This window comes from Ambystoma mexicanum, chromosome 1p (assembly GCF_040938575.1).
Source record: "Ambystoma mexicanum isolate Mex_15411 chromosome 1p, UKY_AmexF1_1, whole genome shotgun sequence".
In the NCBI taxonomy this organism is placed as follows: Eukaryota; Metazoa; Chordata; class Amphibia; order Caudata; family Ambystomatidae; genus Ambystoma; species Ambystoma mexicanum.
The window spans coordinates 956,359,514-956,372,600 of record NC_090921.1 but is presented as its reverse complement, the minus strand read 5'-3'; the positions used below and the strand labels follow the sequence as shown (position 1 = coordinate 956,372,600).

The following is a 13,087-nucleotide window of genomic DNA, read 5'->3' as shown; positions in this document are numbered from 1 at the left end:
TTGCTGGTTGCGGGGTGAAGTGCGTCTGCTGCGTGGGGGTCGGGTCTGCCACAGACTGCACTTGCTGGCCGTCACGCCCTCCGCTGGTCGCTCCCCCCTTACTCCCAGCTTCCCGTGATCTTCACGCTATTCCGAGGGTCAGGGGCAGGGGGGGTGCATTACGGGCAGGGGTCACTCTCACCTTTTCTTTTCCGCCTCAGGCATGGTCTCTTCTCTGGCTCTCCTTCTGCCCGAGTTATGGCATCACCAGGCTCCTCTCTCCAGCCTCCTCGCAGTGGTCCTCGTATCAGGGGCACACTTCCGGCTCTATGCCCAGAAGTCAGTGTCTGGAGCCCACATCCGTGTTTCTCCACAGCTTTGTTGGGGCTTACAGTACCCCCACTTGCTGCAGCGCGTCCTGCCGGATTCCCGGGCGAAAACCAGCTCTGATACGCTGCTCAGCTCGTTCCTCGAGACGCAGGCCTCGTCTCCTCTACGTTTGTCTGGAGGCCCTGCAGTCACCCGACGACACTGTTCAGCACCCGTGGCTTGCCGTCCCTCTTCATGCTTCTATGGTTCGGGTTCCGTACACCATCTGCGACAGCCAGCCGCCTTTATCTTTTTAATCTCTGGGTGGAAGATCTGTTTCTCATTGTATCATTGTTGGAGTAAGCGGGAGCAGTTCGCTTATGCGGCCATCTTCTCCCGCGCCCCCTAGAAGTCTCCCAAATAGGGGCACTTCATTCAGAGGGGATGGGAACAAATCCAGGTCTGCGAACCCCCAACGCTGGAACAGTGTCATCAAGCAGTTGCTGTGCAACTCCCACTTGTATGTGTTGAACATCAAGAGGCTCAGCTGGTACGCTTCTGCATTGCTGTCCCCGAGGAGTTGGACTGTTGAAATCCAAACTCAGTCAGGGCCCATTCCCAGATCGACACCACTTCCATGCAGAGGGGTGGTGGGTGAGTATGGGTGCCACCGCGCTTGTTCAGGTAAAACATTGTGGTAGAATGGTCTGTCCTGACCAGAACAGACCTGTCGCTAATGCAGCGCAAAAACGCCTTGAGGGCCTGGCCCACTGCCCTGAGCTCGACCAGATTGATATGCAGAAGGGCTTCTGTCCTGGACCATGTGCCATAAATTGCTTAGCCCTCCAGAGTAGCACCCCAGCGTGAACGAGGCGTCGTCATCGCCACCTGGGTAGGTTTCGGGCAGGCAGATGGGGGCACCCACTGAAACATTGCCATCCACCACCAGATACTCGGGCAGCAGTAGTGGTGGTACAGGTATTCTGTCCGACTGAGACCCCATCTCCTCTTCCCAAGTGGCCGCCAGGTGGAGCTGCAGGAGCCTCATCTTGAAGCATTCCAGCAGTAAAAACAGATTGACAGGTCCAGTACAACCCTCAGGCCAGTCTGGTTGTTCTTGGGTACCACAAAAATCCTGGAATAGTACCCGGAGGCCCTGTCTGTAAGAGGTACCGGTTCTATAGCCTCCATCTCGAAGCGAGGGGACTGCCTGTAAGAGCTGCGGACCCGATCTGACAAAGAGGAGGAGAGGATGGTAGGGGAAAAGGAAGAAGAAGACTGAAGCCTGTGGAGACTACAGAAAGGATCCACGGGTTGCTGTAAAGTTGCTTCCAAGGGCCCTGGATAAGAGCCGTACAGAAGCCTCACAGGCAAGCTGTTTTCTGACCTTGACGTCACTGCTTCTTGGCAAACTTATTTGTGATGTTGTTACTTTTGAAAGTCTGCCTAATATCATTCCTGTATCCTAGTTGGCTAGAAGAAAATCTAAATAACGCATCTGTGCAGTAGCTACTACCTGATAGCCTACCTAAAGCATAGTGTGGTCTAGTTGCACTTAGAAAGGCCACCTTATGTCTGTGGTGTAGTTCCGCAGGAAAGTGTGCCAGTAGCATATTTGTAGTCCAGCTGGAATTTAGAAACCCACCCAGCAACCAATCTGTGTTGCAATGGCATTTGAAAGCGTGCCTAAAAGCTTATCTGTGACCAATTACAATTTGAAGGTCTGCCCAATCGAATATTCTGTAGTCTAGCTACATTTGAAAATCTAGGTACGCTAGGTACAGCTGTAATAATGTTATAAAGTATGAACAATTAACATCAAGTGATATAACCAAAGTGGGACGGTGTGAACGAAGTCATCCAATCTCATATATCACAGGTCGAACCATGAATGAACCCAATCGATTAAGGTCTGCCAAAAATGATCCCTGTGTGCCCCCCCCTCCCGCCAGCCCTGCCACCGTCCCCCCTTCCCCAAATCAGCCCACCCTCCACCACATCCCCTACCCATCCCCTTTCCAAACACCAAGCCAGAGGAGCACAATGGCGAGCCAACCACCCCAAGACCGCTGCTTCTCCATTTCCCTCCACCCATCAGCCTACCATGATCACACCCCCTCCCCTCACTACCCTCCCAGGCACACCTGACCCAACAACCTTTCACCCCCTGCTTCCCATCAACTCCCCACCCCCTCCCGCATGCCCTGCCACCTGTCCCCCCTTCCCCAAATCAGCCCACCGTCCACCACATCCCCTTTCCAAACACCAAGCCAGAGGAGCACGATGGCGGGCCAACCACCCTAAGACTGCTGCTTCTCCCATCCCCTCCACCCATAAGCCTACCATGATCACACCCCTCCCCTCACTACCCTCCCAGGCACACCCGACCCAACAACCTTTCACCCCCCGCTTCCCTCATCAACTCCCACCATCAACCCCCCTCCGACCACACTCCTTCCCCTCCCTAAAAACTGCACGCCTGGCCCTAGCAAGAACAGAAGCATCATCCCTCTCCCCCACCAATCGCAACAAAGACACTGAAGAGAAAACGTACCTGGTCCCCCTCAATCTCTCAGTACTCGTCGTCTATCCTGTCTCGACCCACCACCTCATTCCCCCAATCACCACCCTCCCCCAATCACTACCCTCCCCCCATGCCTCACCCTGCCTGAAACCCCTCTCCCTCCATTTCTCACCGACCACAACTGAAACTCCTAATCCCCCACACCCCACCTTCAAATTCCCTGTGCCAAACCCAATCATCCCAACACATGCATCCATCCACTCCCACCCGAAACCCACCAACTCTTCTGCTCGCTCACTCTTCTCATCAACCATCAACCACCCCACCCCTCTCCAGTTTCCACCCTCTCCCGCCACCCCTCATCTCTGCAGTTCCGTCATTACCCTCCTCTACCGAAGTGAATTGCATCCTAAGAAACAGACACAGCATCTTTGACCTCCTTGCCTCTGACAAACCAGACCTGGTCTTCATCACCGAAACCTGGTTCTCGGACGACTTTGCCCCTATTGCCAATGAAGCCCCCCCTGACTACTCCCTCATCCTGCTGAACCGTCCGTCTAGAGGAGGAATAGCATTCGCCTTCAAGTCTCACTTCCACACCTCAATCATTGACAACCAACCATCCATTCCTTCCTGCGAATCACTCCTTGTTAAACTATCCCTCCCCCCTTGGTTCTCCCACAGCTTACTAATAATCTACAGGCCCCCTGGCTACGATAGACAATTCTCAAACAACCTCTGCGACTCTATTGCCACCCTCCAGCGAAACCATCCCAACCTCATTCTTCTAGGAGATTTCAACATATGGCTCGACATTCCAACCAACCCTATGACACACTCTCTGGTTGACGGCCTAGACGCAATTAACCTCCAACCCCACATAAACGGCCCGACTCACTATAAAGGAGACACACTTGATGCCATTTTCAGCTCCCACAACCTGATACATCTAAACCACCCCACCCCTATCATCTGGTCCGATCACTTCATTTTTTCTTTCGCCATTCGCTCACCCAACCTCTGATTCTACGCAAATGCTGGAAGAAACTAATAATCCTTCCTGACCTAGCCGACACACTCCTTCAGTCTCCTCCGCCTACCTGCCTACTTAATAATCAACTAACCCCTGGCGCCTTTGACTCATGGCTCAACTCCTCACTAATGCGGCTCACACCCTCTTGCAAACCATCAGCCCGCTGTGGCCTTTTCCCTAGATGGTTCACACCTGAATTGAAGACCACTAAACAACTATATAAATCCCTAGAACACAAATGGCGGAAAGACAAAACACCCCTAAGCAGATCCACCTTGGCCCGGCACCTAAATCAGTACAAGGCCGAAATCCGGAAAGCAAAAAAAGCCCATTACAACTTCTGAATCCTAAACTGTAAAAACCCCAGCAAAGAACTTTGCAAAATCATCACCGGATTCACCAAACCATCATGCACCACCACTCTCCCGACCCCCTCACAATCACCGTGTGACTCACTCTCTCTCCACTTTTACACCACAGCTCTCGAAAGAACAAACGCTCTAACCAACAAACTAGCTCTCTTACACCCACCAGGCAACCCACCCTCCATACCGGCCAACCCACCGCCTGCGACCACTACCCAACCAACATTCGACTCCTCCAATCCAATATCAGCCGACCAATTTCTCAAACTTCTCTCTGCCTGCAAACCATCCGGCTCTCCGCTGGACCCTTGCCCAGCCTCAACCCTCAAAGAAATGTTTGCATCTACCTGCGCAGGAGAACACGCAAGAACGATCATAAATGACTCCATCTCCTCTGGAATTTTTCCCGACGCATTAAAAACGGTTCATGTCAAACCTCTTATAAAAAAAACCTTCCCTCGACCCTCTTGAGCCCAAAAACTACCGCCCCATCTCAAACACTAGGTTCCTTGCCAAGCTCACTGACCAAACCGCCTACTCTCAACTAAATGCCTTTGTCGAAGCCAACAATCTTCTAGACCCTGCTCAATCAGGTTTCAGAGCCCGACACGGAACTGAAACCACCCTAACCGCAATCTGGGATGACCTTAAAAACACAGCTGATTCTGCGGGATGCGGCGCATTAATCCTTCTGGACTTATCCGCCGCCTTCGACACAATCAACCACTCAATCCTCCTTGACCGCCTCCATGCCTTAGGAATTTGTGCAACCGCTCTCAAATGGATAGCATCCTTCCTCAATAATAGGAACCAAATAACCCTACTCTCCACCTATTCCTCCCAAGCCAGACCAGTCGACACTGGAGTTCCACAAGGAGCATGTCCATCAGCCCTCCTGTTTAACCTCTACATGGCCACCCTCCCACAAATAATTCGTTCGCACAACATCCTATGCTACAACTACGCCGATGACACCCAACTAGTTCTAAAACTCCTGAACTCAAAACCCAATTGCTGACCTGATCTTGCTTCCTGCCTCCTCAACATAGATCTCTGGATGACCACAAACCACCTCTTGCTAAACCCCTCCAAAACTGAAATCATGGTATGTGGCAACACCAAACTTCTTCCACACCCACTACCCTGGCCATCTGCCATGGGCAACTCACCGACACCCTCTAATTCAGTAAAAAACCTTGGATGCACCCTAGACTCTGACCTCACCCACTGACGCCAAGTCAGCAACGTCTCAAAGTCCTGCCACTACCACCTTAAATCTCTCAGGCGCATTTTTCCATACCTCTCCTTTCCCAACAGACTCTCCGCGGTCCAATCAATTGTTATATCAAGACTTGACTACGCTAACCCCCTCTACCTCGGAGTCCACGCATACCAACTGTCTAAACTACAAAGAGCACAGAAAGCTGCAGCCAAACTGCTACTAGCGCTTGGCCCTAGAGACCACATCTCCCTAGCCCTCAAAACTCTGCACTGGCTTCTGGTTGCCCGAAGGGTGACCTTCAAAACCTTATGCATTTCTCACCGAGCACTGCATAAAACCGGACCTCAATATTTTCAAGCCGGCCTTCTAGTCATACCAGAAACAAACTCAGTCCGGTTAGGTGGATCATCATTCTCAGCCTTGGCCCCCACGCTGTGGAACGCACTCCGACCACACATCCGACTCACCGAAGACCTCATGTCTTTCCGCAAATTAATAAAAACATGGCTATTCCCCTAAAACCGACCCTAACTCAAACTAACTCAAACTGGATAACAGCAACTCAATGACATTTGTCCAAAATGCTAGATCCTAAATAGCAATCTAGCATCATGATCCGAGCGAGAAATCGAAAACTATTAACCTCTGAGGTTAGCTAAAAAGGACAAACAAAATAGAATGAGTGAAAAGGATCAAAACTGAAGTGGATAAAAAGAATAAGTTGTATGAGAGCAGTAAAGCAGCCGACAATAATAAAATGGATGAAATAAATGTAATGGACAAGAGGATCAAAGTAGACGAGAGGGATAAAGTGGATTACAGCAATTCAACTAGCACAAACTACTAGATCATAAATAACAATAAAATAAATAACAATCCAACATCAAGAGCCATTCGAGAAATCGAAACTAATAACCTCTAATGTAAACTAAAAAGGACAAACGGAATAGAATGAGCAAAGTGGATCAAAGCAGTGAAGTGTATAAAAAGAATAAACTGTATGAAAACAGTAAAGTGATTGAAATGGATGAAATGATCACAATAGACAGGAACAAAATGAAACTGTCGGAAGCGGCGGACCCTGCCTGATACGGCTCTCAGTGCGGCTTGACAGTAGTGGTGCGTAGTACGTGCTAGGCTCTTTCCTCTACCAGGAAGTTTTCGGAGCCTTGAGCAGTGGCTGGAGCCGAGCGGCGGACAACCGGCGGCCACGGCAGCCACGGCCGTGACTCCTCTGAAAAAGCGGACTGTTGCTGGAGGCAAGTTGTCACGGTTTGGGCAAATTTAAGGAGGAACTTGGGGAGAGTTCTGTGATCGGCCAGCGATCGGCTGATTTAGAGCGGACGACCCACTTTCGTGCTCCACGCGGTAGTTTGAGCAGGAGCACTGCAGCACCAGCTGTACATCGGTAAGCCCCTCGAAATTTAGATTTACAACGCGATAAAACCCCGAGGGGGGGCCTGGAGCCTGGACCTGGGCCGTTAGTGTGTGCGGTGAAGCAGTGTGTGCGCTGGTGTGCCGGTTACTAGTAGGCACACAGCAGGGAGACTGTGGAGACAGAGTCCCTAGATTTTATCTATTCTTATCGACTCGGTAACAAAGACCACACTATAAGTGGGGTTAAATATACGCTAAACATACATGCAGAGATTACCAGAGTGCAGTGGAGCTACTGTTCTGTTTTCTAGGTTCTTTGAGGGCCCTATTTAAAACAAATGGCTTTTTGGTGATTCACTTTAACATTTTGAATTGTAAATACAATTGGAATGATAAAATAGCGTGAAGTCACGGTCATAATTCAATTTGCTCCAGTCGTGGGCAAAAAAAAGTGAGAAGTAGGCAGACTGTAGGGAGACTGTTGGAGATTTTACTCCTTTGATCCCTTTATCCTTTTCCCATACTTACTCAGTTTTATAATTCTGGGAAATGTCTTCTCGTTACAATTTGAGGAGTGGACCTCTTGTTGACGATTTAAGAGCCCCCGAATGGGATGCCTCCTACACTGAAAAGTCCTTGCAGGTGGAGGTAAATACCGTAGCTCAACAAATTTCCACTGCTTCGACAAGGACCAACAATATAGTGGAGGTGCAAGTTCATCAAGAACCTCAAGCTGACAGGACACCAGCAGGTGCAATTTTAAGGGACATAGTAAGAAATACTCCACCCATACAATCAAAGGACTTTACCCTGACATCAACAAATATAAAAGGGACTATTGACCATTATTTTCAGAAACGTCATCAAAATAGCTCAAGCGCCCTTACTTTAAATTCCTTAAAACCCTTAAAACAAAACTCCAATCCACAGATGGAGAATGGACAATCGGAATTACCAAACTCAATAATGGATCTCTCAAGGACCCCTAATCATCGAGTATAACTCAAAATGTATCATTTCAAGGTGAGAGATTGAACTCAACAGAGGTACCTAGAAGAGATCCAGTTGTGTTCGATGAATCTATAATAGATCATCAAGTCCATATACCAAGTGTGGCCCTTGGAAGCAAGAACCAAGATTCCAAAGAAGGGGACTCAACTTTACCAGCTTTGAATTATGTCCTAAACTCATTGGTGAAAGTTTTTGACCTCCTTAAAAGCGATGTGCAGACGCACACAGGGATTTTAATGGAAATGACCAAGGACATTGAACAACTTGAATTTTCAGTGGTAGGCCAAAATAATGTAATAAATTGTTCAGTATTGCCTACACTGGTAAAAATGGAAGATGGTTTTACAAAGCAAAGTGAAGACTTAACCGAAATTAAGCAGCAACTGACTTCTTTGCTGACGGAAAACAGGGAGATTAAGGATTTGTTACTAAAAATCAATACAAGAAATATAACAGATCAAGAATCTGGAATTAAAAAAGGCGATTTACCGCCCGAACCGAGTGTCATTCTGTTGATGACACTCCCCTATCCGAGTCCGTAATGGAAGAATTCTGTCGTTTGGCACAGGTGGCCGATTCAACATTGGAACAGCTTACTGAAAATCAAGATGAAATAATTGAGATTTCCACAGAAGAAGCGACGGAAAATGCAAACACATGGAAGAAGAGTACTCGACAAACTTATAAGAGACGGAAAAGGGAAAGGTGGAAAAATCAAATCATACGTCCTCAAAATCTAGGGGCAGACAAGAAAAGAAAACAAAAAACATGAAAAATACAAAAACAAAAAAATCAAATGTAATCAGTTTCATAAAGGGGATCCCGGACTCGGGAGAAAAATTTTGAAAACCAAACTGCATTTGAAAAGAGCGGCAGGAACTTGGAAAATGATTCCTTACATCAGGAAGAGCAGAGAAGATCAAGATTAAATAAGCCCAAAAAACAACAAATGAAAAAAACTCAAAATGATCGAGTCCCAGAAGAAGTGGAAGAGACACAAATGGTAAAAAAATCTATGAGTACTCAGACAGAAGAAAAATTAGTGAGCTTGGACAAAATCGACAGCAACATGGCTCAGTAAGATCAAAGAGCAAGGAGAAGCTGCTAAAAATAGCACCTATATTCTTGTCCAAACAGAAAACAGTTTCAGAAGTAACTATGCAGAACCAGACGGGCTTAAGGATTGCTCCAATATTTAATATGACTAGGGTAAAGATTTTAAGTCCAGCAGAACCTTCGAAACCAGTTATCGGTCACCCAGAGGGAACAAATTGTGATCTTACATCTAAATCGGAGATGAATAATCTTGTTCAACCAGCAGGTGAAGGAAGTAAAGTGAATGAAATTGCTAGCAAGTTCATCTCCTGAAGCTATAGTTGAGAGACCAACAACCATTCAAGAAGATCAAAATCCCTATGCAATCCCGAGACTCTGGTTTACTAATGAGGAAAATAGTCAGTCCGGCAAACCATTGAACAGGGGAGCAATCTTGTTATTAGCCAAAAAAACTTCCTGAATTATATTTATTTTCAACAAAAGACATCGAATATGTTTGTTTTCCTAAACCGGACTGCACAAGTTTAGCCTAAGTTGGATTGGTTTCTAAACTGGGGGTGAAGGCCTTTCTAAATTTGGCAGAAAAATTGCGTCGTTTGGGTCTGGAAGTGCACGACAAATTACCGTCTTATGCTGTAGAAGCGGAAGAAGCTGAGGAAAACGAAGCAACCCAGGGGAATGGCTTTGCAATGCAAGCCGGCCAGCAAGAAAAGAAAGAAGATAATATCAAAGAAGGGTCACAACCGTTATCCTGGCCAATGCTACCAGAAATAATTATGCAAGTCTGTCAGAAGTTGGGAGTAGTGCAAGCGTCTCTTTAGTAGTAAAGTAGTAAACATTTAAGAATCAACAGTTGGAACTCAGGAGGGTCCAGCTCCTTCAAAAACAATAAAATGAGAGCCTTGTTATTCGGGGAGAGTGACTTGATCCTACTACAAGAAACCTGGTTAGTAAATACTCCAGAACTCGAGGGTTTCAACCTGATAATACAGCCAGCATATAGCAAAGCCAAGGGTAGACAGATGGGGGGGTTTATTGATCACCTGTAGAAGGTTTTTATTTAAAGAAATAATAACTATACCCTGTAAACAAGAAGGAATTCTTTGGTGAGAGCAGTCACACCCCTAGAAAACGATCCATCAAAAGAGATAATAATCATTAACCTGTATTGGAATCCGGCCAGGGAAAAAATACTGGAGTTTTTAGAATCGATCTCGGTAGTCCTCAGTGATATTAGTATAATATACCCTGGGGCCCACATAATAGTTGCAGGAGATCTAAACTCGCAGTGCATTAAAATTAAACATAAATGGCCTACAGGAAAAATAAAAGAAATAACATCCAACGGTAGAAATTGGTTGAACTTCTTTGATGAATGGGACTTAAAATTCTTAAATGGATCTGTAGAAGGTGATGTACCACCTGCTACAACATGGGAGAGGGGGTCCATAGAGTCAACATTGGATTACGTCCTTTTATCGACAAATTGGTTTGGGAAATGTATACACTTCTCAGTGGAAGATGGTGGAACAAGCGACCATAAACGACTAGTTACACAGATAAGTTGGCATTGCAGGGACACAATAGAGGTTTGGGACCATCGGGTAGTTGTTAATGCTCAGAAAAATCGGTTGGTGAAATATAAGAGAGAAGGGGAACGTTTAAATGATGGCCTAGACAGACTATAATTGGGAGAATCTGGAAATCCTATATCAAAATTGTAACCCACTATTTTTTCACGAGTTTATATGGTCGATTGATCCACCATTGAATAATCAGAGGGGTCTTCAACAAACCCACAAACATCACTTCGACGAAGCAGTCTGGGCAAAAAAACGTGAGACCCAGAGGCAATTAAGACTTGCAAAAAAAATCGGCAAAAAGTATGCTAGAACTTGCCATAGAAACAAAAAAAATTAAGAACAACTTAAGGAGTTGGTCCAGACACCATAGAGAAGGGCTGTGGCAGAATGATGGTGAAGAAATGTTGTGTGCATTGCAAAATAATTCCTCACAGAATTTTTGGTCCCTAATTAACGCACTTGAAATAGACCAAGATATTGTACAAACGAACAACGTGTCAGAAGCAAGCTGGCTGACCCATTTTGGTGGGAAATATCAAAATCCACCGGGAGCCCCAAAATATAAGGGGGGCAATGGAAATTGGGGTCTGAGTTTTGAAAAGGAGGATGTTTTAAACTTGATAACAAAATCCTCTGTGTCAAGATCTGCGGGCCCTAAAGGTTTAACTTACCAAGTCTTTAAAGGAAATGGGATCCTGTGGGGAGAAATTCTGTACACATTGTACAGGGGAGTGATAGATAAGGAACAAGTTACTTACCTGTAACTGTTGTTCTCCAGCATGGGTCTGGCATGGATTCACATGCTCATGAATATTCCCCGTCGTCAGGCCGGGAATCCTCGGTATAGAAAAAAATCAGTATCAGTTTCGTTTCTGATCTGTCTTTCTCAGTAGTAACCAATCACTGGTCTCTGGGTCATACTGCCCGCAGCCAAAGACTGCCCTCTCCCTAAGCTCCGCCTCTGGCAGCCATCCTCAGATTTGGTAGCACGTAAAGTGGCAGTATGACCAAGTGAAGAGCCGCAGAGGGGTAGGCGGGAGGGTTCGCATGTGAATCCATGCCAGACCCATGCTGCAGAACAACAGTTACAGGTAAGTAACTTGTTCCTTCTCCAGCATGGGGTCTGGCATGGATTCACATGCTCATGAATATAAGAATACATAGCAGTATACACATGCACAACCACGGGAGGTGGCAATAGGCTCAACATTAAGCAATACAAAAACTCAACATTAAGCAACTCTTACCTCCTCACCAGGCTCACCTTAAGCGAACAGGTTGCACAGCACTGCTTGGCCGACCCTGGACTCCTCCCTGGAGTCCCGATCGACACAGTAGAATCTCGTGAAGGTGTGTGTCGACCTCCACTTAGCAGCCCTGCAGATGTCGAGCAGGGGCACTCCAGACAGGAACGCCGTGGTAGCAGCGATCGCTCTGGCCGAGTGGGCTCTCGGACGGCCGGGCAGCGGTCGGTTTGCCAACTGGTGACAGTGCATGATGCAGCCGGAGAGCCATCTGGAAATGGAAGCTTTCGAGAGAGCCTTCCCTTGATTCACAGGTCCAAAGTTTACGAACAGCTGTGATGTCTTCCGAAAACTCTTTGTGCGGTCCACGTAGAACTTCAGCGCTCTAGCTACGTCCAGCGAGTGCAGAGTCCTTTCAACCGGCGACGAAGGAGACGGGAACAAAACTGGCAACACCAAGGGTTCGTTGAGATGGAAGTCCGACGGCACCTTGGGCATGAAGGAGGGGTGCGTCCTCAGCACCACCCTCGTTTCGTGAAACGTCAATTATGGTGGCTTGCAAGATAGGGCCTGGATCTCTCCCACTCGACGAGCAGAGGTGATGGCCACGAGAAACGCTGTCTTCCACGACAGAAACTTCAACGGTGCCGAATGCAAAGGCTCAAACGGGGCCCCCATGAGCCTGGTCAGCACCACGTTGAGCTCCCACGCCGGGGCGGTGGCCTTCACCGGCGGGAATGATGGAACAATCCTTTCATAAATTCCTTCACCAGTCGATGAGACCACAAGGATGCCCGTCCCGTAGTTCTGGTGTATCGTGAGATGGCGGCCAGATGTATCTTGATGGAAGCGTGAGCTAGTCCAGCCTTGGTCAATGATAGTAGGTACGGCAATACTTGAGGGGCCGTAATCCGCAGAGGGTTAATCTTCTGTGCACGGCACCAGACAGAGAACGTCTTCCATTTATGTACGTAGCACCTGACAGTTGAGGATGCCCTGGCCTTTGCAAGAACCTCTCTGCAGTCGGCCGGGATGTCGTACCCTCCAAACTCTAGTGCTGCAGGAGCCAGGCCTGCAAGTTCAGCGACTCTGGGTTGTGGTGAAGAATGGCGCCTCCTTCTCTGGAGAGAAGATCTGCGTCCATCGGCATCTTGACTGGTGTGGACGTTGACAAGTCCAGAAGGTCTGGGAACCAGATCTGTCTCGACCACGCCGGTGCAACGAGGATCATCCTGCACCGAGACCTCTTGAGCTGGTTGATGAGCCGGAGCAGCAACGGCAACGGGGGGAACGCATAAAGAAATAGGCTGTCCCAGTGGAACGAGAAAGCATCGCCCATGCTCCTCGGCTGGGGGAACCTGCTGGCGAACCTCCGGCACTTGGA

At 47.8% G+C, this 13,087-nt stretch overlaps 1 protein-coding gene across 1 annotated transcript in view; it reads right to left on the bottom strand.

Annotated features, from left to right (window-relative positions):
* RSPRY1 (ring finger and SPRY domain containing 1) overlaps positions 1 to 13,087 on the bottom strand; it is a 1,045,708-nt gene that overhangs the window by 290,361 nt on the left and 742,260 nt on the right. The window lies entirely within an intron of this gene.